Source organism: Nyctibius grandis, chromosome 2, assembly GCF_013368605.1.
Source record: "Nyctibius grandis isolate bNycGra1 chromosome 2, bNycGra1.pri, whole genome shotgun sequence".
In the NCBI taxonomy this organism is placed as follows: domain Eukaryota; kingdom Metazoa; phylum Chordata; class Aves; order Nyctibiiformes; family Nyctibiidae; genus Nyctibius; species Nyctibius grandis.
The window spans coordinates 97316036-97339260 of record NC_090659.1 but is presented as its reverse complement, the minus strand read 5'-3'; positions in this window follow the sequence as shown (position 1 = coordinate 97339260).

The window sequence follows — 23225 nt, the reverse complement described above, 5'->3', positions numbered from 1 at the left end:
TTTTTGACATTTGTTATGACATCTGTAATTTGTGGTCTGAGAAGGCTGAGCCATGAAATGTGGTGAGCCAAACTGGTTTGAACGTTTTTACTGGAAAATAGGGGGTTGATTTAAAAGAAATTTTTTTTAAAAAAAAGTAATCTTAAAATCAGAAAAAAAAATCTATTCTTTTTCAATTTCAAAGTTTTCACGTTGCAGGGGGAAAACATGCTCTTTTGCACACCCTCTTTCTCTTTTTTTTTTTTTCCCGAAGCACTGGCCAAAGACAGAAAAAAGAAGCAAAAGCTAAGCAGCAGACATAGGGTTTGGTCTTGGCTATTTTATTTCTCCACTTTCTTCTTTTATATTCCTAAATGAAAAATAGGAGGTGATATTTTAGGAGTAACAGAAAGCTGGCCTGCCAGTTTGTTTTCTTACCATCAGAATGATATCATGTTTTCCCAAAAAAAAATAATCCATGAAAAATTTCCAACAAAAGAAAAAGTCTCTCAGGTTTTTTCCATGATATGAGTGTTTACTGAGCAGCATTGCTGTGAATACTCCCTGCTCTGACTACCAAGGAAGACGTCACAGGAAGCCCTTGGATGAGCAGGACAAATACTGGACTTGGGATGAGTAGCACAGCTCCTGGCATCCAGGCATCCATCATTCACAGAGGCATCCAAGGGACTTGCAGCCAAGGGAAGTGGTGGTCATACCTTTTCCGATCATCTGCTCAGGTCTTCATGCCATATATGAGCACCTTCCAAAGGAGAAGAATAGAGAACTGACGAACATCTATCTGGTCCCAGCCCAGTCCTTGGGAAGAAAAAATTGTAAACCTCTGTTTCTCCTGGAGGATGGGCGAGCAAATATGTATCATTTGCATGTGGTGGAAAGCAGCAAGGTTTGTGGTCATTCTGGGCTGAGCTACACATTCTTTGGGGTACCCCCGAGAATAGCCTGACTCCTTCACAAAGATCATCTTTTCCACAACAGGCAACACTATCATCCCCAGAAAGGACTCATCATGATTCAGGGAAGTGAAGAATTACTTAGAAATGATGCAATCCCAACACTAACCCTTTGAGCAAGGTGAAGTCCTCCCATCTGCACCATAGTGTAAGAGGCCAGTGGAAGAAACCCAGGACAGTCGAGCGGTGCCGAGGGAGGTGTGTGTCCCTCCCACACTGCTGGTAGCATTCTAGCACTGGTGCTTTTAATCTCAGAACAGCTCAACAATCATCATTGGGCAAGATGTAGAAAAGCAATATACTAACAAAACTTGGATGAGACAGAACCCCCTGTGCCATCAGGCAAGACAGAACACAAACATGCCTTTAAGAGAAAAAAACTATCCAAGAAAACAAATGTTAGCAAGGTATGAGTCCTCTCCTTCATAAAGAAGAGATATTTCATTTTTTTCAAGCTAATCCCTGCGTATTTGAAAGCAGATGTAGACAAGCTCATCTTACCTAAAACCCCTTCATCCAGATACCAAACATTGACTTTGTAGCTTAATATTTGTGTACCACTAACATATTAAGCATCAAGGCACTGTTGTGTTAGGCATAATAAAATAGTTATTTATCCACCAAAACCACAAAACCTAGATTAATAACTCAAGAAGTAAAGCCAGATTGCTGGGATGGTAGGTGGGAGAAGAGAAAATACACAGAAACAGTAAGTGCACTGAAGATTTGAATTTTCTTTAAAATAAGTTTGCTCTCCTGAATAAAGTTTTTGAAGGATAAAAACATTTTGTTCATTACAACTGATTTATAAAGCCCTTCATTCTGTTTTGCTTAACTACAAAAGTTTTTTTCTCTTTGAAAGAAAAAGTTCTGTAGGAGAAGAGAGTCGTGTTCATATCCTCTCATTTCAATACCTAATTCATCTTCTGTTCCTGTTTTCACATCTAGGAAATTAAAGTACAAGAGCCCAGAGAGAAAATGACATTCACAGAAAAAGATACCCTTGCATTCCTGGTCAAAAGAAGAAGGAGACATACTAATTACTGAATTACAATGAGGCTTTTACCACCCTTTGAATCTCTAAGAGGAATAAAAAATACACCCCAAATCAGAGCTGAGATATAGAGTAATCGGCTAGCTTTGTTCAGACACAACAAGGACAGATGAAAGTAAAATGTCTGAATTCTTACAAGTGAGGAAAAACACAACTCTTTTTTCCTAAGGGAAGAAATCTAATTGTTATGTTTTTGTTTTTAATTTGGCTCCTTCATTGGGCAAATTTACTTATGTGCAGATTATCACTGTTCCTATAGACATTTCAGCCCACACTGTCTGAAGCCCACGCTGGAGGATGTGGGCTTGGCTCATGGTCACTGTCATAGGATCTCTTCCAGCTGGTGAAGCTCAGAGGAGCTGGCACTTACTCCTTCTGTCCTACCAGGACAACACTATCTGAGCGCACACCCATCTCTGAGGAGATCCCACCTTCCTTGTGCCATCCACCTCACGCTGCATCAGGGCTCCTGCAGCCGGTTTTCAGCAGCACCTTGTCTCAGCTCCCACAGGCAGATCTGTGTGTTCCTGGCTCTCCCGGGTATCATCAGACAACCGTGGCTGCACGGTGAACACTTCGAAACATGCCCGTGCAGACATGTTGCAGCCTGAGACCAGCGCAATCCCTGGGAGTCAGTGGACTCCAGGATGCCAGGTGGCTTTACATGGCTGACAGGAGCGATGACCCACCAAAGCCCCTGGAAATGCAATATGTGGTACAGCTATGTCTCAGGGCTTGATTTAGCAGCTGATCTAATGCGGGTTCTGGAGAGAGGCAGGTTCCTTCTCTGTTTCCATAATTCGCTTATCCTATGAGACCTATTCAAGTCAACACTTTCTACCTGAAGTTGCAGGATTTTGCAGCTCCGAAGGGAATCTGAGACTTTTGTTCCTGGGGACCATGTCACGACAAACTCCATAATGGAAAAGTAATGACTTCGGAACGGTCTTATTTAAAAAAAAATAAATAAAATCTGGGCCCTTATCCAGGTAGAGATCTTAGCCTGGCATTCCAGCTACATTCTTTCTGTTATTAAAATAATTTAGGAAACCAGGCAGCCTGCTCTACATTCAATCATGTTAGCCCACGCTGTGTCAATTTGAATTCTGCCTGTGGTAATAACAGTTGAAAATCTGATGTGCCAGATACCGAACTGACAAAAATCGGCGTTGCTCCATTACAACCAGTGGGGTTTTGCCAATTTACCCTTGTTAAAGATCTGGACCTCTACTTCTAGGCAGGCATTTTTCCAGACAACAAAACAGTCTCCTACCTCTTTGGCAAAGTGAAAAATAAAGGAACAATATAGTGATACTTTGGAAAGTGACATGACCATGATAATGTGACTTGAACATTATGTTCTTGGCTCGTTTTCATCATACTTGAAACTTAACTAGAACCATGTCCAGGATCTTCAAACATGTTCAACAAATAAAATGCAGTACCATTTTGCAGTGTAGATGCCACCAGCTTCCAAACTGAAGATTACTATTTTTCCATTTTAGTTCATTAAGATGTCTTAACAACTCTGTTAAAAAAGCCCGTCTGATGAAAACATCAACATTCACATGTGTAAGCAGCCACATAAAAATATTTCATTTTCCTTCCAATTGTTTTTTTCAAGACTAAAAATTTTTTTTAAGTTAATCTTTACGGTAGAAAGTCCACAAGCCTTGGGAAATGACACTTTAGGTATTCAACACTTAGCTGATCAGGAATCGGGGCAGCTTAGCTTTATCCTGTGCACCACCCTGCCGCAGTTCACATGATGAGAGAGCAGGGCAGGACTGTCCCTTCCCCATCCATGTCAGTTATTTCTATGTCTGAGCAGCACTTCTCCTGGCCTTCCTAAAGATGACTCTACAACTACGCAAGATGGTTCTACAATAGTCGTTACTTGGAGAACTAATCAAAAATCTTAGAGGACTATAGCATGGGTCACTCTGCTTCCACCAAGAGGCAAAACCTGAAAAGCCTTCGCGGTTACATCATCTCCCCTTCTCCTGTCACCATCTGCCATTGCAGAAAGGAAAGGGAAAAGGAGTGGAAAGAAGGGATTTTGAACTTCAGGGAGAGGTATTTTGCACTGAAACATAACAGGTATTTTTTATTTGCATTAGAACAGGCTGCCCAGGGAAGTGGTGGAGTCACCATCCCTGGAGGTACTTAAAAGACGAGTAGATGTGGTGCTTAGGGACATGGTTTAGTGGTAGACTTGGCAGTGTTAGGTTAACAGTTGGACTTGATGATCTTAAAGGTCCTTTCCGACCAAGATGAATATGAGCCAGCAGTGGGCCCAGGTGGCCAAGAAGGCCAAGAGCATCCTGGCTTGTATCACAAATAGTGTGGCCAGCAGGACTAGGGAAGTGATCGTCCCTTTGTACTCGACACTGGTGAGGGCGCACCTGGAATACTGTGTTCAGTTTTGGGCCCCTCACTACAAGAAAGACATTGAGGTGCTGGAGAGAGTCCAAAGAAGGGCAACGAAGTTGGTGAACAGTCTGCAGAACAAGTCTTATGAGGAACGGGTGAGGAAACTGTGGTTGTTTAGCCTGGAGAAAAGGAGGCTCAGTGGAGACCTTATTGCTGCATACAACTACCTGAAAGGAGGTTGTAGTGAGGAGGGTGCTAGTCTCTTCTCCCAGGTAACAAGTGATAGGACGAGAGGAAACGGCCTCAAGTTTCACCAGGGGAGGTTTAGATGGATATCAGGAAAAATTTCTTCACGGAAAGGGTTATCAAGCAGTGGACCAGGCTGTCCGGGGAAGTGGTGGCTTCACCATCCCTGGAGGTATTTAAAAGACGAGTAGTTGTGGTGCTTAGGGATATTGTTTAGTGGTTGACTTGGTAGCATTACGTTAATGGTTGGACTCGATGATCTTAAAGGTCCTTTCCAACCAAGACAATTCTGTGATTCTGTGAAAATGGTTCTATGATTCTATGATTCTATTTGGGAAAAGGGAAAGAAAAAGCAATACATTTCCTACAAGATCAGCTTTATCAAAATATTTGAGCTGGTTATATCTGTTGCACAGGAGCAGGAACTCAACAGTGGCCACAGTTGTCTAAATGCAGCTTTAAAACTATGCTGAAGGACTTGAACTCAAAGATCACAGCTCTACCAGTGAAGAAAAGGGCCCAGGATTCGTATGCGGCTCTAGAAGCAATTGACAGAGCAGAGCTGGCTTTCATCAAGCTAAACACCCTTCCCCAAGGGCTTTACCTATAGCAGTCTCTGCTGTCGCATAAGCCATGCCCAGGCATTTGTGGGGACGCCACTAGTGAGATCCAGCCAAACCTGTGCCAGGGAACATGCCAATAATTCAACAGCATGGACAGTCATGAGACCATACTAAAGCCTGTGCCTTCACCCCATTTGGTTTAGTAGCACAGACCTGGCCAGACAGGGCAACAGGAGTCTGGTCAGTTTGCATGTATGCATATGCACGTATATGTGCAACACTGACTTTGCAAGCGACAGTCCTGACCAACACCTGTAGGCACTGCCATAGCTGAATAGTAACACCGAGTGTGCACTGGAAAAAGTATTTGAATAGTTACCATTTCCCTAACAGGCGGGACAACATGTCTTAAGGCGAGCCATGTCATTTGAGCTTTTGAACATCACGTACTTACAGAGAATAAGCTGTGGACAGGAAAACCACACACAGTTTCCCAATAAGGACAAATTTGAGCCAATCACAACAGGACTCATACAGAGCTATGGATGAGTAAAGTAATGGCATCGTAGATTAAATAATAGCACTTGGTTTCTTAAATTGACCTTTAGTCCCAGTTCCTCAGAGCACTAGGATGGCTTCAGCAACGCAAAGACATAGCTAGATCTTCAAATCTGCCTGCTGGAGAATTTCCCTTGGGAAGGACCACCTCCAGTGACAGCTCCCATACCAGTCCCTCTCAATCCACATACAGAGAGCGGGCTGGGAGGAAGGCAGTGCAGCAAGGCCACCTATTAGCCCCAGCTACTGACATAAGCCCTGCTCTGAGTTAGCAGCTGCTAGAGATGTAGGCAGCAAACCAACTGATCTAATTTACTCAGGTAAGCTGGGCAATATCCAGCAAACCTTGCTTTTTCAGGGAGCAGAATGGAGTTTTCCACCTGCCTTTTTCTTACCCCTCCTATCTTTAGCTTCTGCAGTGAACTGCAGAGCCTGCTCTGACAATTCGGCTCACAGAGCTAAACTGAGATGACACTGTGTAGTAGGTTGGTCTTCATGCTTCAACAGGGATAAAGAATCCTTCAGCTTCTTTAGTTGCTTTGAGGGACTTTCTGTTTTGTTTTGTTTTCAGAGCAGATAGAATCCCATTGATGGCATTTAAATGCATCCACCACAATGAACCCTAAGACACAGGAAATAACATTTTCTTTTTCTTAAGTATCCCAGGAGACTGCAATGATTATATTAAAATTTTAATCACAAATTCCTTAAGTTAAAATCACAAAGGATTCACTGTCCTAGAGAATTTCACAATATGAAGCTCTTTTATAGATTTGTGTTAGATAGCAATTTGCTGTCTGGGAAATGTAAATCAGTTATTAATGAGCCAAATTGCTAACATCAAACCTGGTATCTATATGCAACAAAGAGACAAAAAACTTTCACAGTCTTATAAAGTTCTACATGTACTAGCCTGAACAATTTTATTCCCTGTTTCCTGAATTGAGAGACATCATTTGTTGCAAATACTGCCGAACAATTGCATCTCATTCTACAGTAATACCTCCACCTGATCCACACACACTGTTGTAGGGCTTTGGAAGCAATAATCTGCACATTAATAGCTGAAAAACTATTCTGAAAGACTGACCCACTGCATTTCAGCCTTTGTAACCAGACACTAGATTTTTGGTTCAGATGGATGTAGTTCTAGCACAGGCTTAAATCAAGGTGAGAAATCAGTCAGATCCAAAGCAAGCAGCAAGGCAAAGTCTACAGCCTCCGCTAGAACGGTGCATTCTCCTCAACAGCTACAAGCACAGCTCAGAGCTCAACACCTACCCCAACAATCCTGCCCTGACCTGAGACTCTGTTCTGAATTTCACAGCTGTTCCTTGAATATACAGTTGCACAAAACAAAAATCTTGGATTTTAGCAGCTTACATATGTTAGGATCCTAGCTGAGCTCAAGCACATTGCTAGCTGTGCTTGAAATCTAATTCTGTTGCTTTTTTAATGAGTGTATTAAAAGATCTATGACTATTGTTAAGGGCTGCAAAACGTGGTGACTAATACAGCGTGGATTCTGGGGATGAATTTGCAATGCAGTTAGGTACCAAGTATTTAGATTTGAAATCCCAGGTCATTATTGAAATTAATTCTGAATGCCTGCAACTCCTTGCTAATGCCTTCATAGAAAACTACATAGTTTGCATCACTACAAGATTACCCAATTCCTTCGCTTGCACAATTGTTCCAATAATCAAGAGCGGACTTAGCCTCTGCACGTGAAAGAGCATCTCCAAATGACACAAATGGTTCAATAACTGACACGGATCTTATTTGTGGGAGAAGTAATTTACAGGCTACTGGTTTTTCTGCTTACTGCTTTTTTTGAGCAGAGCTTAAGATGTTTGAATGGAATTGCCACAAAGATTTAAATTTAAATGTAGGGCAGAGGCAGATAAACTGATTAATTAACTGATCAATTCCATAAAGAGCTTAAAGCGTATCTTGTAATTTACAAAGGAAGGTGTGGGATGCAGTGCTGGCCTCACAAGGGTATCTCCCCACATGGCAGTGTGTCCCATGAATAAAGCAGTTTCATTTCCCTCCCATCAGTGATGCAGCTTCAGAGGAGTGCAGATGGAGCATTTGCCTCCTGCAGCACCATGTGTCCTCTATGCCCAAGTTTGCCCAAAACACAGAGAGCAAAACTAGATGGAGAGACAAAGATTTGTCGCTTTAGGGTCTCAAAGGGCAGCTTCAAACCAGAGCTCATTACACTCATGAGCATGCGGGACTGTGAACTCTGAGCCGGGATATGTACAGTACAGCTGCCTCACTTGCACACATGCTGTGGCATGTATTTGCAAGTCAGTCAGGACCACGTTCAGACCATCTCCTCTAGGTGCCTGCCTTCGTTGCCATGACAACTGGTAAGACAGTGATGGGCAATTCGGGCTCCCCACGCTCTGTGGCTGCCAGAATCTATTCCTTATAAAGGCGATGGAGAGAAGTAGGTATCTAAGTTAAGCATCTAAAATCAACGTTCTGACTACACCCCCACACACTCCCACCCCCAGCCAGCTGCTAGATTCCTGGCTGGTCCCCACAAGCAAGAGGGACCCACTACACACTCACCACTCCTGAACCCGCTTCCTCATTTGACTTCCTCTTCCACTGTGACATTCAGAAGTGACAATGCGACAGCTGGGAAATGGTCCAAATCTCTCCATTTTTAAAGTGAAGTGCTCAGAGGTGGTTAAACAGCCAGAGCTTTCTGCTCATCATAATATCAGAAACATTCAGGTTTCTTTGCAGTTGGGTAGAGAATGGTGAACTCTACTATTGCATCTGAAAGGAATTTTTCATGCGCTTCCAGGTCTTTCATCCTGGAAATGTATTCCACAGATACAGACAGACCTCTTTTAAGCTTCAGAATAAAGATGGAATATTCAGAAAAAAAACATTTCAGTCAAAACTACTGTAAGTATAAGATCTTGAGACAACTGCTAGTCCTGCAAGTAGTAAAAACCTTTCTCTGCAACTACTTATGCAAATTCAAATGCATTCCCTGTCAGTTCATACTTCTTGGAAAGATATCAAGCCTCTTCACGTGTTCAGCGCCTCTTCGCGTGTTCAACCCCTCTTCCACTTTTATGGGTTCTTCTCTTGCACATATATAACTGTCCAACAGACCTTCAGCAATGTCACTAGCCCTAGTCCTGAGGTGTCTCCTCTGTCATCCCCTCTGCAGGTGAAATACATGCAGCGGAGTGTCTCACGTTGGTAACCTGTGATTTTTTGTTTGTTGGGCTTGAAGATTTTTGTCTGTAAACTCGTTGTTTGGTTGTTGTTACACAGGCTATTTTTTGAGTTGTTTAATTTTTGAAAAGAAATGCTGCTGTGCATTTATGATAGGGATGGCCAAAGAAATGACCTAGCAAATAAATGGACCTTATACTTGGAGCAGAAGGAGGTGTGGTTTGTGACATGCCTTGGTTCCTGGAGGAGTTCATTCCAGATGTTCACACAACAGGCTGAAGCTTGTTGAATGGACAGGAATATCATTATTCCAGCAGAGTGAAATCTGTGGCAAGGGTGGCAACCCGGGAACTTCAGCAGTTCAAACAGCCTTCAAGAACATTCAGGAAGGGCAAGTTTAGGCACCTCATTCACACTGACTTCTGTTGGGATTCAACCCAATCACCTTGCTTGATCCATCTAAAAGCTTAGTACCTCATCTGAGCTCAGGGTCTAAGCTTTCACAGCTGCCCATAGAGAGAGACAGGCTTTCTTAGGGAAAAAAAGAAAGGATATGCCTCTTCCTCTACCCACTGACTACAGAGAATTGGCTTACACAAGATACCCAGCTGTTTGGAAGCTAAAGGGAGGAATGATGAATCCCATGCTTGGAGGAAGTGGATATTAGGCTCTCTGTAGGAGTCAGGGATCTCCATATCCTTCTGGGCCACAGCAGGAGATTTTGAGTTTGAATTGATGATCTATGCAAAGCCAGTGGAGAATGCAGAGAGAAGGTCTGAGGTGCTTTGCAAAGCCTGTGCTGCTGCAGAGACCCACTGCTCTGTTCTGCAAAGGGCTATGTGCAGAGGGCTCTACTCCCTGACCATCTGAATTACCACAGTCCATCCAAGACATGGTGAAAGCATGGATAACTGAAGTCAGTTTATTATTGACAAGAGTGGGATGTGGGCTCTGAGCCAGCTCAAGCCTATGGGAAGTGTTATTCATAGAATTATAGAACAGTTTGGGTTGGAAGGGACCTTAAAAGGTCATCTAGTCCAACCTCTGTGCAATGAGCAGGGACTTCTTCAACCAGATCAGGTTGCTCAGTCCCATCCAACATGACCTTGAATGTTTCCAGGGATGGGGCATCTACAACTTCTTTGGGCAACCTGTTCCAGTGTTTCACCAGTTATTCACTGATGTTGCTTTGTTAGGCAGGAATTAAAGCACATTCTTTAACTACAGGCAGATTTGATCAGTTCCTGACATGCCCTTTCATCCAGCCAAATCTTCACCAAGGTTATGAAATGCACTCCCTCTGCTCACCAATACTCTTTCCTTGCTCAAATTAACCTTCAGCCAAGTGGTCTTTACTTGCAGCTGAGCTCTTCCAAGACGCGAGGTTACCAGGGTGACAGTAAGTGTAACTAGAACATGTGTCAGTTTTCTGCTGCTAGCACTTGGATTAAAGTTAATGAAGCTGCTCACCTTCTGCATATTAAAAAGAGGTAAGAAAAGGAATGGTTCTTGTGGGTATCCACCAACAAAAGATCTAGTGATAGGGACATAGAATAATCATCATCATTTGGGTTGGAAGGGACCTTAAAGATCATCTAGTTCCAATCCCCCCGCCATGGGCAGGGACACCTTTCCACTAGACCAGGTTGCTCAAAGCCCCATCCAACCTGACCTTGAACACTCCCAGGGAGGGGGCATCCACAACTTCTCTGGGCAGCCTGTGCCAGTGTCTCACCACTCTCACAGTAAAGAATGTCTTCCTAATATCTCATCTAAATCTCCCCTCTTTCAGTTTAAAACCGTTATTCCTCATCCTATCACTACATGCCCTTGTAAAAAGTCCCTCTCCAGCTTTCCTGTAGGCCCTCTTCAGGTACTGGAAGGTTGCTAGAAGGTCTTCACAGAGCCTTCTCTTCTCCAGGCTGAAGAGCCCCAACTCTCTCAGCCTGTCTTCATAGGAGAGGTGCTCCAGCCCTCTCATCATCTTCGTGGCTCTCCTCTGGACTCATTCCAACAGCTCCATGTCCTTCTTATGTTGGGGGCCCCAGAGCTGGATGCAGTACTCCAGGCAGGGTCTCACAAGAGCAGAGTAGAGGGGCAGAATCACCTCCCTCGACCTGCTGGTCACGCTTCTTTTGATGAAGTCCAAGATACGGTTGGCTTTCTGGGCTGCAAGCACACATTACCAGCTCATGTCGAGCTTCTCATCAACCATCACCCCCAAGTCCTTCTCCTCAGGGCTGCTCTCAATCCATTCTCCACCCAGCCTGTATTTGTGCTTGGGATTGCCCTGACCCACATGCAGGACCTCGCACTTGGCCTTGTTGAACTTCATGCGGTTCACACGGGCCCACTTCTCAAGCCTGTCAAGGTCCCTCTGGGTGGCATCCCTTCCCTCCAGTGTGTCAACCGTACCACACAGCTTGGTGTCGTTGGCAAACCTGCTGAGGGCACACTCAATCTCACTGTCCATGTGGCCGACAAAGATGTTAAACAGCACCGGTCCCAATACCGACCCCTGAGGAACACCCCTCATCACTGGTCTCCACTTGGACATCGAGCTGTTGACCGTAACTCTTTGAGTGCGACCATCCAGCCAATTCTTTATCCACCGAGTGGTCCATCCGTCAAGTCCATGTCTCTCCAATTTAGAGACAAGAATGTCATGTGGGACAGTGTCAAATGTTTTGCACAAGTCCAGGTTGATGACATCAGTCACTCTTCCCCTATCCACCAGCACTGTAACCCTGTTGTAGAAGGCCACCAAATTTGTCAGGCATGATTTGCCCTTAGTGAAGCCATGTTGGCTGTCACCAATCACCTCCTTATTTTCCATGTGCCTTAGCGTAGCTTCCAGGACGATCTGCTCCGTGATCTTGCCAGGCACAGAGGTGAGACTGACTGGCCTGTAGTTCTCCAGGTCTTTCTTTTTTTCCCTTTTTAAAAATGGGGGTTATGTTTCCCCTTTTCCAGTCATTGGGAACTTCACTGGACTGCCACAAATTCTCAAAAATATTTTCCCATCATTGCAGTTTCCCCTTTACCCAAGAATACCCTCCTACTCTGAGTGCTTTAATCTGTCTGAGCTAAATCAATAATTTCAAATTATGTTTTCAAACTTGTTTTTTGAACACCTATGGGCCATTTTTTAATATTGTCTATATTCAGGAATTGTAGAATAAATGGAGGAGTAATTTGAAGACAGAAAAAGAAAGGCAATGTTTTGTGAATGTGTCAGTCACACTTACCCACTTGCTCAGCATGGAGCAGTCACTTTGGCACACCTGGACTGAAATCAATGAAATCCACTGCTTGAGTCAATATTCCCTGAAAAGAGTGAAGGCTGCCAAGCTAGGCTCTTTGATGCTACCGTTTGGTCGTTGTTTTGTTGAAATGTCATCCTCTTTGATATACGAGGCTGATGCGTAAATAAATTAAAGGAAGAGTGTATGCTGAGTGCATGAAAATGGCACTTGTGCATTTAAATTGAGGTGGAAGCTGCATTTGTACAAGCATTTTATCTGCAACATACAGGGCTTCATAACAAGATGCCTGCCATGACACAGGAACAAGAAGCTAAGGCAAAAGGCATATTCATCTATTCTAATGTGTAATTCCAAAACATAACCTTTCCCTTCAGTTATTATTTATCTAATTGCACAGCCAAATTTAGTCAGTGTATTTGAAAGCATAATTAATTGCAATGCACTTAGTAACATTCCATTCTGCACTGCCTGTAAGTCAAACTGCTGTAAAACAGATTTGATTTTTGGAAGGGTTTTCATCACAGCATGTGTACTGAAAATAATTAGTAAGCCAGGAGGGCAGTTACTTTTATCCTGCTAATTGGATATGCTGGCAGATCTTATGCCCTTGTGGTCAGATGTTGGCCTCATTTGCACAGTTCCAACCGGTGGGATTACCTCACTTGGGTGGTCGTGTGTGTATTTAAGAATATAAATCACTCTTTTCAGTTTTGTTGGAGTTGAACTGGTTTGTGTAAGCCATATCTTTGTTCTGAAGGGATCAGAATTCATGTTGTCTTAATAGAGCACTGAATGACTACCTGTGCCTTAGGTACTACCCTAGGTAGTACTACCTTTGCAGCTACCATCAGAACTTTAAAAACATTCAGCCTGGTCCGAATGGGCCTTCTCCACTGATTTTCACCATTTACTATAGTTTTATAAGGTTTGGAAGAAAGTGTTTATGGAATGTGACAGTGCAGTTTCACAATAATTTGATTTTGGCAGCAGCATCAGCTTAAGAAATTCCCCTCTCCCTTCTCCTGCCTTTGCACTGCAGTTCACTGACCCCTTGGTTGTGCCAACACAACTGTTTGTAAAACAGTGTGATGCCCTGGATGAATGACATAATCCAGGTTAAACTACCTTCTTTTTTTTCCCTGCTTTTTGCTTTTAGAGAGGAAAATGGCAAAAGGGGAGGTAAACCTTGGTGAAAGTAGGAGTGGCTGGGGAGGGAACTGTTTGAACAGGGATTGCCATTAAAGCCTTCAACATTGTGAAACTGCTATTCTGAACCTGGCTTGTTGGTGTTTGCAATTCTTTTTTTCCAAAGCAGAGACATTAATGCATACTAAGTAGAAGGAAAAAGTTGGCAAAAAATAAAAGCAAGAGGCTCTAATGTCTTTTTATCTGCCTCAAGTGCAGATTAGTTGTTGGAAGACTACAATGCCCTCTGTCAACAGTTCTCAGACATGTTGGGATTTTTTTAATCCATGGGATATGCTCAACCACTGGCTGTCTCATCCTATGGCTTGAGAACTACTGCTATGGCAGTTCAAACACTGAGCATATGGCTCCACAGAACAAGCCTTTGGTGCACACCACACGGACGAAGCCCTCGGGCATAGAGGAAGCAGGATCGACAAGCAGGTGGACAGGGAGGGGATGGAGCCAGGGAGAAAGGATGCCAGACAAGCTTCAGCTCAGGAGACAAGGAGCATTGGGCTGCTGGGACCTGGTAGAGCAGGGACCTCCTCACAGTTGGAGGTCCTGGGAGAGAGTACAGTCATGGCCAGGGATGGCTGGCAGATGACACTGAAGCTGATGAGATCCAGGAACTCTATGTGCTACGCTTACTAGAAGACTTACAAACCTGAGATTTTTCATCTGCCTTTGAGTACTTACCTCTTTGGAATGAGTGGGAATACACTGGTCATCTGAAATGGCCGGGAGGCAAGTTAACCAGAAGGGAAAAAGAAGGGGAATAAGAAGGACATGGAAGAAATATGCGGCTGAGGAAGTTAACAGTTTCAATTTGCTAGAAAACAGCTTTCAGTGTGAACAGCTTAAGAAAAAATGGGAAGCGAGATCAGCACCTCTTATAAAATAGTAATACTTATCTTCAACTACTGTTGCTAGGGGTTTTTTTTTACATTATTTTTCATTGGAATAAAACTTGACAAGTCCAAGAAGACATACCTGAGAAGACTTTCCTCAAAGCCTATCAGATCTTAGCTGGAAAAGATATGTAATTCCCAAAAAGAAAGTAAGATTGATTGGAGAAAGGAAGGAGAAAGAAAAGTTTTGACAACTCATATCAAGAATATGCTGGTATTTGGGTTTTAGTTTTTCAACAGCAGATTAAAATTGTTCAGAGGTCCAGAAACTACCTTTTTTTTTCTGATTTTTCACAAGGAAAATGAAATCTCTTTTCCAAACTGATTCAAATACTGATGATTGTAAAGTCGTTTACAAGCAGAGCGCTCTGTACATGAGCTATTTCCATTGGCATAATAAGGACATCATGAAAACAGAGATAGATACTAAAGTGAGCTAGTTCCAGCCAAGCACATAAGCAATGGTGGTGGTAGTAGTATTAGTACTGGAGGCAGTCATATTTCCTAGTTTATCTCAGTACCGACATCCATTCAGAAATTATGAAAATCTTATTTATTAATCCAAAGTATAGAGGGTTGCTTTAAATTCTAGACTGTGTTTGGATGGTGGAGATACTAAATTTTGAAAATGTAATGATCAGTTCTACAAAGAATAATCTCTTTGACACATTTAAACTCACTAGCTTTGAAATGCAATAAAATGCAATAAAATAGAATAAAATGAAAAGTGTTAATAAAAATACTAGCTGGAGGAGTAAGGACACATGGCTTGGAAGACAAGGAAATAGTCACCTTTTTCTAGTAACTAATTCAGACAGAATCAAGGTTAGCAAGAACAGGGGTGAGGTGAGCCACTTGCATGCTCTCTAAGCTAGCCTCTTCTTCTGCTTCAATAGCAATCAGAAAGAGGGCATAGATTTTTAGAAAAGAGCATGTTATCCGTAATGACCCAGAAAATATTTTCCATAAACAAATGTCAGACTATTCACTGTGGGTAGTGACTTAAGAATTCACTATGGGCAAGTTGTAGAGTGTGACTGGCCTTCAGAGACACAATGGTTTTCCTTCTCCCTGATTTGGATGGTAAAAATTCCAGAGCTCTTCAGGGGGTAGGACTGAAAGCAATTTTTTAGAGCCAGCAGCAGAACTTGCAAACTTCACCAACTGCCAAGCTTTCACCTGCAGTTTGGCAGGTATCACACAAGTATTTGCACCACAATAATGCATTTGCTTGTAAAATATTCCCATATAAAATATTACTTGAAATACTGTTTATGGAAACCAGATAAAAGGGGTTCTGAAAGCCAAAGCAAGTTCAGAAATCTTTGTTTGCAAATATTTTCTTTGGTATTCATCCAGCTCTACTGGGAGAGACCTGTTTCATCTAATGCTAGCACTCTAAAAGTTAAGTAGCTAATTTAAGCATGTCAATTAATACAACTTTCTGCAGATGATGGAGAGAAATAGGCACTGTCAGAGGGCAATTCTTTCTGTCTCTATTAGACACCCCTCAGAGGATGATGAACCACCCCCTGGAGATACATGTATCTCTTGATTGCAAAGGGAGTAGAGACGATCAGTTTGGAGAAGACACTGCTGAGTCATATTACTGTCATTAATGACTTACCTTTTTGTCAACTGACACGCCTTCGATAGGACTTCATGGAAGAAATCAGTTGCTGTGGTCCCTTTTCTTGAGGCCAGATGTCCTTCTCTTCCATTTGCACACACACCCATGGGGTAGGTGGGCCCAGTTTTATTGCAACTCTGCTTTGGTCAGGACTTAAAGTTCATTATAACACAAAGGAGAGATCTCCACTTACAAGGATCCACGTTCAAATCACCAACCATCCTGACAGACCTTGGCTTTTAATAGGGCCAAGAAGGAGACTTTAAGCTTTTATGAAAAAAATTTGTATGTTAAGACAGCACAAAAGACAAAGAACATTATCGTGAACCAAACTAGATGCTGAGGCTGTGTCTAGGCATACATGTCTAAACAATGCCACAGAGCTCACAAGCATCAGAACTTATTCGTCTTTGCTGCTAAAAGTCCCTGGCATGGCTCATGCCCCTGCAAAATAACTTCCTCCATGGCCTGATTGGGGGAGTTAGGATGAGCCAGGATCCCTTCCCAACAGGGAATTTGGATGCAATCTCTAACTGGAGGGTAAGAAAGCTTAACAGCATGGACATAGGTTACTGTGTGCCAGCTTACCCAAATGCAAGAGAATGGCCCTGAGAAGATTAGATACAGGTGTAGCTCAAAGTATACTAGCAAAGTGCAGCCTATTAGGTTAGACAGTAGACATAATATGCCATGATGAAACTGGTATTTCCATACTTGTAGCACACGTATTTTGATATGGAGCAGCAAAGCTCTTCTCAGAGCTCATACAACAGATTCGTTTTCCATCATCTTTCATTTTATGACTTTTCTCTTTATGTTTGTAGCCTTCCAGTGATTCAGCTTTGACTTAGGAGCACCACCTCAGAAAGGTTCAGCTGCAGCAACCACCTTCTGGGAGGAAAGTTTACCACATAAACAACAGCTGAGAGTGGTCCCAGGACTGCCTTCTGCAGTCACCTGCAACAGACATTTTCAAGAGAGGGATAAGGGAAAATCTAATAGCACCCTACTTGAAGGATAGCTACAAAGATGTTGGAGCAACACTACTTTTACTAGTGGCAGATTGTATAGCAAGGGGCCACAACCAAAAATTGCAGCTTGGCAGGTTCAAGGACATTAGGAAGGCTTTATCAACTAGGAAAGGCATGCAGCACTGGAACAGGCTACTGAGACAAGTCTCTATCTTAGGTAGTCTTCAAAGCTTGGTTGGAGAAAGCCACAGCCAACCTAATCTAGTACCAGTGATAGTCCTGCTTTAAGCAGGCAGCTGGACTGGTTGAGCTTGAGAGGTCCCTTCCAACCAGAATTTCTATGAGAGGCTGAAAGCATCTCAAAAAACTCTCCACTTGAGAGTGCAATGTGTGCTCCCTTCCAGTTCTTCCCTTCTTCTGTGCTCCACTCAGGTCAAGCAGCAGCGCTCAGAGGTCATACAGGAAGGATTATTTCCTCGGTATGCCTTCCTGTTCCTCATACTCCTCCTTCTGACCTCAGCAGAGCCACACAGGTTTGCTTAAAGAAAGAATGTGACCTTTTGACAACAGGTCATCCAGCAATTTGTTCTAGTTTGAAGCTATTTCCCCTGATTCCCTCTTGTTTTTTTCTCAGCCTTTGTCACCAATGGGAAAGTTTGCTATGCCTGGAATGAAAAGTTTTGGTCACCACTAGCTGCAATATAATTCCCAGTCCAACAATATGCACCAGAAACTTGGTTTCAGCCAGGAGCTATGCTTTTCTGTTATGCAACGGACTGTGCTTCAACAGAACTTCCCAAACACATTTTTTGAGGGTTTTTAAAGAAGAAATGGTAGAGAAAGATAAGGTTATTAAAAAGCATGCATTGCCTCATGAAAAAGCAAGTATGCTGGGCTGAAGCAATAGTGATGGTATAGGCAAACATATTACCAGTTATGAAGTTCATATATTTAATTCATATTATAGATATGTTGTGTACATCTAGAAGTAAACACATATGCATACATTTCTAATTATAGAGAAATATGTATTTATATGTCATTATATGCATACATATAAGAAATCAACAGAAATATTTGTGCAGATTAATTGATTTCTAGGTATATACTTTGTGGTTATGGAGGCAAAAGGCAGACACTGCATAGTAATGCATCACGTGTGGTAAGCCACTTGATTTTGACTGCCTCACCTGCTCTTTCTACAATAATTCACTTACACATCATTTGTACTAAAATTCAGTCCAGACAGTTTCACATCACTGATATTTAATACAAATATAGAGCAAAACAACCACCTGTCAATATTTTCTTTGTTCCATTTCAGTATCTCACAATGCCACAAAGTCAGGCAGTACTTGATATGCAGTAATCCGTGATGCACAAGTTGCTAATCAGCATTAGGATGAATCCTGAGATTTTACTCACAGATGAGATCAGATGTGAGTGAAAGATGCAAATTCTTTGTTTTACAACTCATTTTCCCCCTAGAAACTCCCAAAATACAACGGACATTCTTTAAATGAATTATGAGTCTATTTTAATGAGAAGGAGCCATTCCATGTCAGATTGAGATAGTCAGCCTGAGGGGAAAAAATGTTTGGGTTTTAGAAAATAAGGCCCATGAAAAAAATAGTGGGGAAATGCTATTTTTAAAAAGACTGAGTGTTTTTCTAATAAGTTTTTTGTAAAGTATGTTGCAGCCACTGAGCACATGGTGCATCAGAAAGCTTGGACTGGTGTTCCTTTGGGATGTCTTGCACAATTTGCTCTTGTTTTTTTTTCCAATACAGATCACTAAGATTTCCCAGAAAAACAAATTACCTCTGTTAAAAAAAGGAGGAGGGATTTTACTGTGAAGTTTTCCTTTATTGCTAGAGCAAACGTTAATGGTTTAAGTGGTTATAATGGATGGTCAATTCAACTGAGTTTAATTCAGCAGAAAACCCAGAGCATCCAGAAAGAGGTTTCATGAGCAGGAATTCGATGAAGCACACCAGCTGTTGCTACCACCTTTTCTGGTTTTAAGCTGTAGGCCTTCCACCTGTAGGTTCCCGAGGACTTGCCCACTGCCAGGAATCAGTCTGTCCAGCCCCACCAGGCTGCAAGATGGCATGGCATGAAGTGCAGATATCAGACATCCAGCACTACACAGGTTGAGATCCCTTTCCTAACCCATTCTCACCTCCCTTAATACACAACATGGGTATTGCTGGGTAGCTGCACAGTTCTCCTTATTCAGCTTGTAGTGTCCTTCCCTGAAGGGCAACAGGGAGAAGGTGACACACCAGCTCCAGTGCAGGCAGCAGCTGCCCTATGCCACTGGTCACTGTCCCTCTCTGGCAGCCCTCAGTCTCTGGCCTCTCACGCTCTTTCAACACAGGCTAACACATTGACACTCCCTGAACAGAAGTGCCAAGATCCACATTTTGGGCTGCAGTGTTTCATCTTCTCTTCCCACCTATACTGCACTTTTCTAGGGCATTTTTATGAAAACAAAACGGCACATAGCTTCATCAGCCTTTGAAGATAGAAGGAAGAAACAGGTAGATACATATTTATATCACTCATCTTTTGGGACTCCAGATGTTAAGGTTGCTCCTCCTCCTTGCTAACTGCAGAAATAAGGGGTAGGCACCTGTGAGAGCCCACTCTTGGTCCTCGTCACAAACAGCACTGTGCTGTTTTCAGCATTGTCAGTGGTTTGTCTGATGAAGATGTATCCTGGAGTGAGCTCACTGTGACATAAAAATGACTCAGGACAGAAACAGACACAAAAAACACCCACCTTCAAAGTCAGAGTCCTAACCGATTAAGAAAACAACTCCAGAATCCTGTCGTCATCAGTTGCTTCCAATTACTTCCTGCATTTCCAAAACATTGTTTTTCCCACCCCCGGAGCAGATTGAAACACACAAGCAATAATGTGGAGAGCATGAAGGAAGAGTGGGGAATTCATGGTTAGCCCTTTTGGGAGGAACCTGTGCTATTGAAAATGAGAACAAACCCTCCAGGAACAGCAGCTATGGCTGGATTATGGTCCACAGGCATCTCAAAATAAAAATCTTCTGTTGACTACTGTTGATTGTGGGAGGGCTTTTCATACACAGAAGCACAGTGTCAAAAGGAAATCCTTCCAGGTGAGAGGGCCTTCCTCTATCTGAGAGCTTGTGAGTTTCTGCAGGCTCGTGACTTGAATGATGTTCATTGGTGAAAACAGTCAGAAGCCAGCAGTGTTTTAGGAACCTGTTCAGGAGACTGTTTGATCCCATATGGTGCTTGGGTTTCCTCAACAGTATTTTGAGGCTTTAGCTGAACATTAGTGTTCTGTCACACAGTGACACATAGACCCCATTGCTTAGCTCGACTAGAGACACCAACAAGAGGCTGAAAGAAACAGCAATCAGATGGCTGTTTATTGATGTGTCCTCCTTATCCATAATCTCCACCCACTTCTGCACCCCATCACCATGAATCAATGCCCTATTATATTATTTCAAAACAGGCAGTTCCTCAAAGACATACATCTATTTCTTGAAGCACAGGGATCTGAGTTCTGTCTACAAGCACAGGCAGTTGGTCAAGTTCCCATTTTATCCTATTCCAGTTTTCTTCAGTGCTTTTGGTAACAGATCAGCAAGTGAATCCAAACAGTGGTATTTAAACCTCTCAAAACCTCCCTTGTGTCCTAATCTTCTAGATAATTAAATTCTGTGCACATATTGTCCCAGTATGTTCAGTATTAACATTGAAACAGTTATTCCCCCCTTCTTGCGCACTTTGTAAACAGATGTTCCAATATCCTGAAGAAAACTGAACTATAAGCCTCAAGTATGTGTATATTATAATACACTCAAAACAGATTAGAAACAAAATGCTTTCCATCTATCAGCTACTGCTTGTTGCAGAGGCAGAGGTAGTTGCATGAAATCCTTTGTACGGTACCCACTGTAATTTTCCACCCTAATGCCAAGGTACCCCAAGGCAAGGCATGTCCTTTGCCACTTACAGCGAAGCACTGGGACCTCTGTCCTGCTACATAACTCCTAAACTAGGCAGGTGAACCTGGTGGAGCCTCTGCTAGCCAGCTACAGCAAAAGGATGTGTCCCATCACTGCCTGCAGACGAAAGGTCCTTGTTGGAGGGTCACAGCCCAATGCCATGGGCTGCTGGGGGTTTTCTGCACCACACCACATGGTGTGCCAGGCATGCCGTGGCAGCGTCAAAGCTCAGGATGTAGGTGGCTGGCTTTGTTCACCCACTTTCAGTTGTCAACAGACTGTTCTGCAGCAATTTAGTCATTGTCCCAAATGGCTTTAGACGGGGTTTGGCTCTTAATTAATGTCTGTCATCTAGGAGGTGAATTTACTGGGTTAGAGTTTGGCAATGACATTGTTCCTGTCCTCCTCAGAGAAGACAACCCTGAGGGATCTTCCAAGCCCCCCAGACACTAGTAACATTGCATAAACATAATCCAAGCCAGAAAGTGTCGGAGGATCCTGCCATGTCTATGAACCGGGGGAACACCTTACTCTTTGGGCTTAACGAGTAAAACAAGACCAGAGATGACTGCAAAGTATACAATTTTGAGTTTTCCCTTGGATAACACGACAGGGTGTCCTGCTTTCCAACAAAGTACTTAGAAAATAACCTAATCCTCTTATACAGGAAGCGTTGGAGAGCTCTTAAAGGTAAAAGCATACAACAAAGTAAAGGAAAAGCACTTTTCATCTTACATCGCAGCCAGGAGAATTTGGGTCCAAACAGCGTCAATATTCTCATACCTTGATGTGCAGATGACTCAGAGCGATACCTTACAAAATAGAGCCTTTTTTCTCCCTTTCAACAAGTCATTATAGAGACTGGCCACTCTTGGTTTTTTATAGGTGGATTACCTTGGTGGGGGACTAATCAAGCTAGGGTGATTTGTGGGAGCAAGCATCGGTCTGGAGCCAGAGCAGCCTCCTCAACTCTGCGATGCCCAGTGCGTGTGCCCACAGGTAGTTATGTCCCTGGCCTCTGTTTGCTTTACAAACCCTCACCGTATCTTCAAACAATTTGACTTGTATCAGTTCTGTCTGATTTCCAGCTTTGCTTTTTGGGGGTTAATTTCCCCTTTTCTCTTCCCATTGATCTCACAAGTGAGACGGGTGCGGCAGAGCAACCCTCTGTGCAGGGTCTGCTCTGCAGCAGCCTGCCAGCTGCCCAGCAGATGCACAAGGGCAGCTAACTGGTGATAACCAGGTACTGTCAGGGAAGATGCAGGGAGCCTGGCAATCACCCATCAAGTCTTTATTAGGCAGGTATTGCTCTCACTAAGCAGAGGAAAATTATATTCAAGCACAAAACTATTATTTTTTTCTATCCATAAGTCAAGATGCATACAGCTCCATGCAAAATTTGCAGGCAAAAATTTTCAATCACAGAATATTTTCCAAGTAAAATTCCTTCTTCTGTCAATTTTGTAGCTTTTTCTCTCACAGACATTTGGCTTTTGGCCTCCTCCAGCACTAACTGCTGCTAGCTTCACTCTGGATCATGAAGCCGTGAGGGGAAAGCACTTAAATGCACATGTAATTAGGAAAACAGCCAGCAACATCTCTAGCAGAAAATCTACAGTTTTTCCCAAGAGCTGTATTCTGTTCAAGATCGTGATTTACCTGTACCCATAATTTCACATGTAAAACTTCCAAAGGGCATGTCAGGAGAAGATGTTCTTTGGCCTAAAAGGAAGTGTCCAAGCCTTCTTCACATACTTTCTGGCAAAAGGTAGCCCTTTCTGGAAGCCCTTTTTATGACATGCTCTGACACACAGCCTTGCTTTTCTCCCTTTCCATGTGCCAAGACTCCAGATGAACTCCTAGGACATAGGCTAAGAAGACACTGTCACATTCATAGGGGATAAAAACACTTCCCTGGCCCTCCAATTTAGCAACACTTCCAGAGAAAGGGGCAAGACCAAGTTACAGCAACCAGCTCCTGGTGAGGAGACCACAGCCTGACTGCACCTGCTGGAAAGCCTGACCAGTGTGTTCTCCCCTTCTGAGCAGAAGCCAGAGCACAGGAACATGAAAGTTGCCAGGCCTGGTCATGTCCATCAAGCTCCACATGCTGAAGCAAGATACCACCAGTGACCATTTTGGTCATTTGCAAAGCAAAGCCCAGCCTTGATCATGACCCCAGACATTATCCATCTGTCCTCTGTCATGGGAGTAGTCAGTCTGCTCCAGTCAGGTCAAGAAAAAGGCAGAGGCTTTGGCAGGTAGAGAGAGTGCCTTCTTGCTGAGCTTCAGACTGTACTTCAGGCAAGA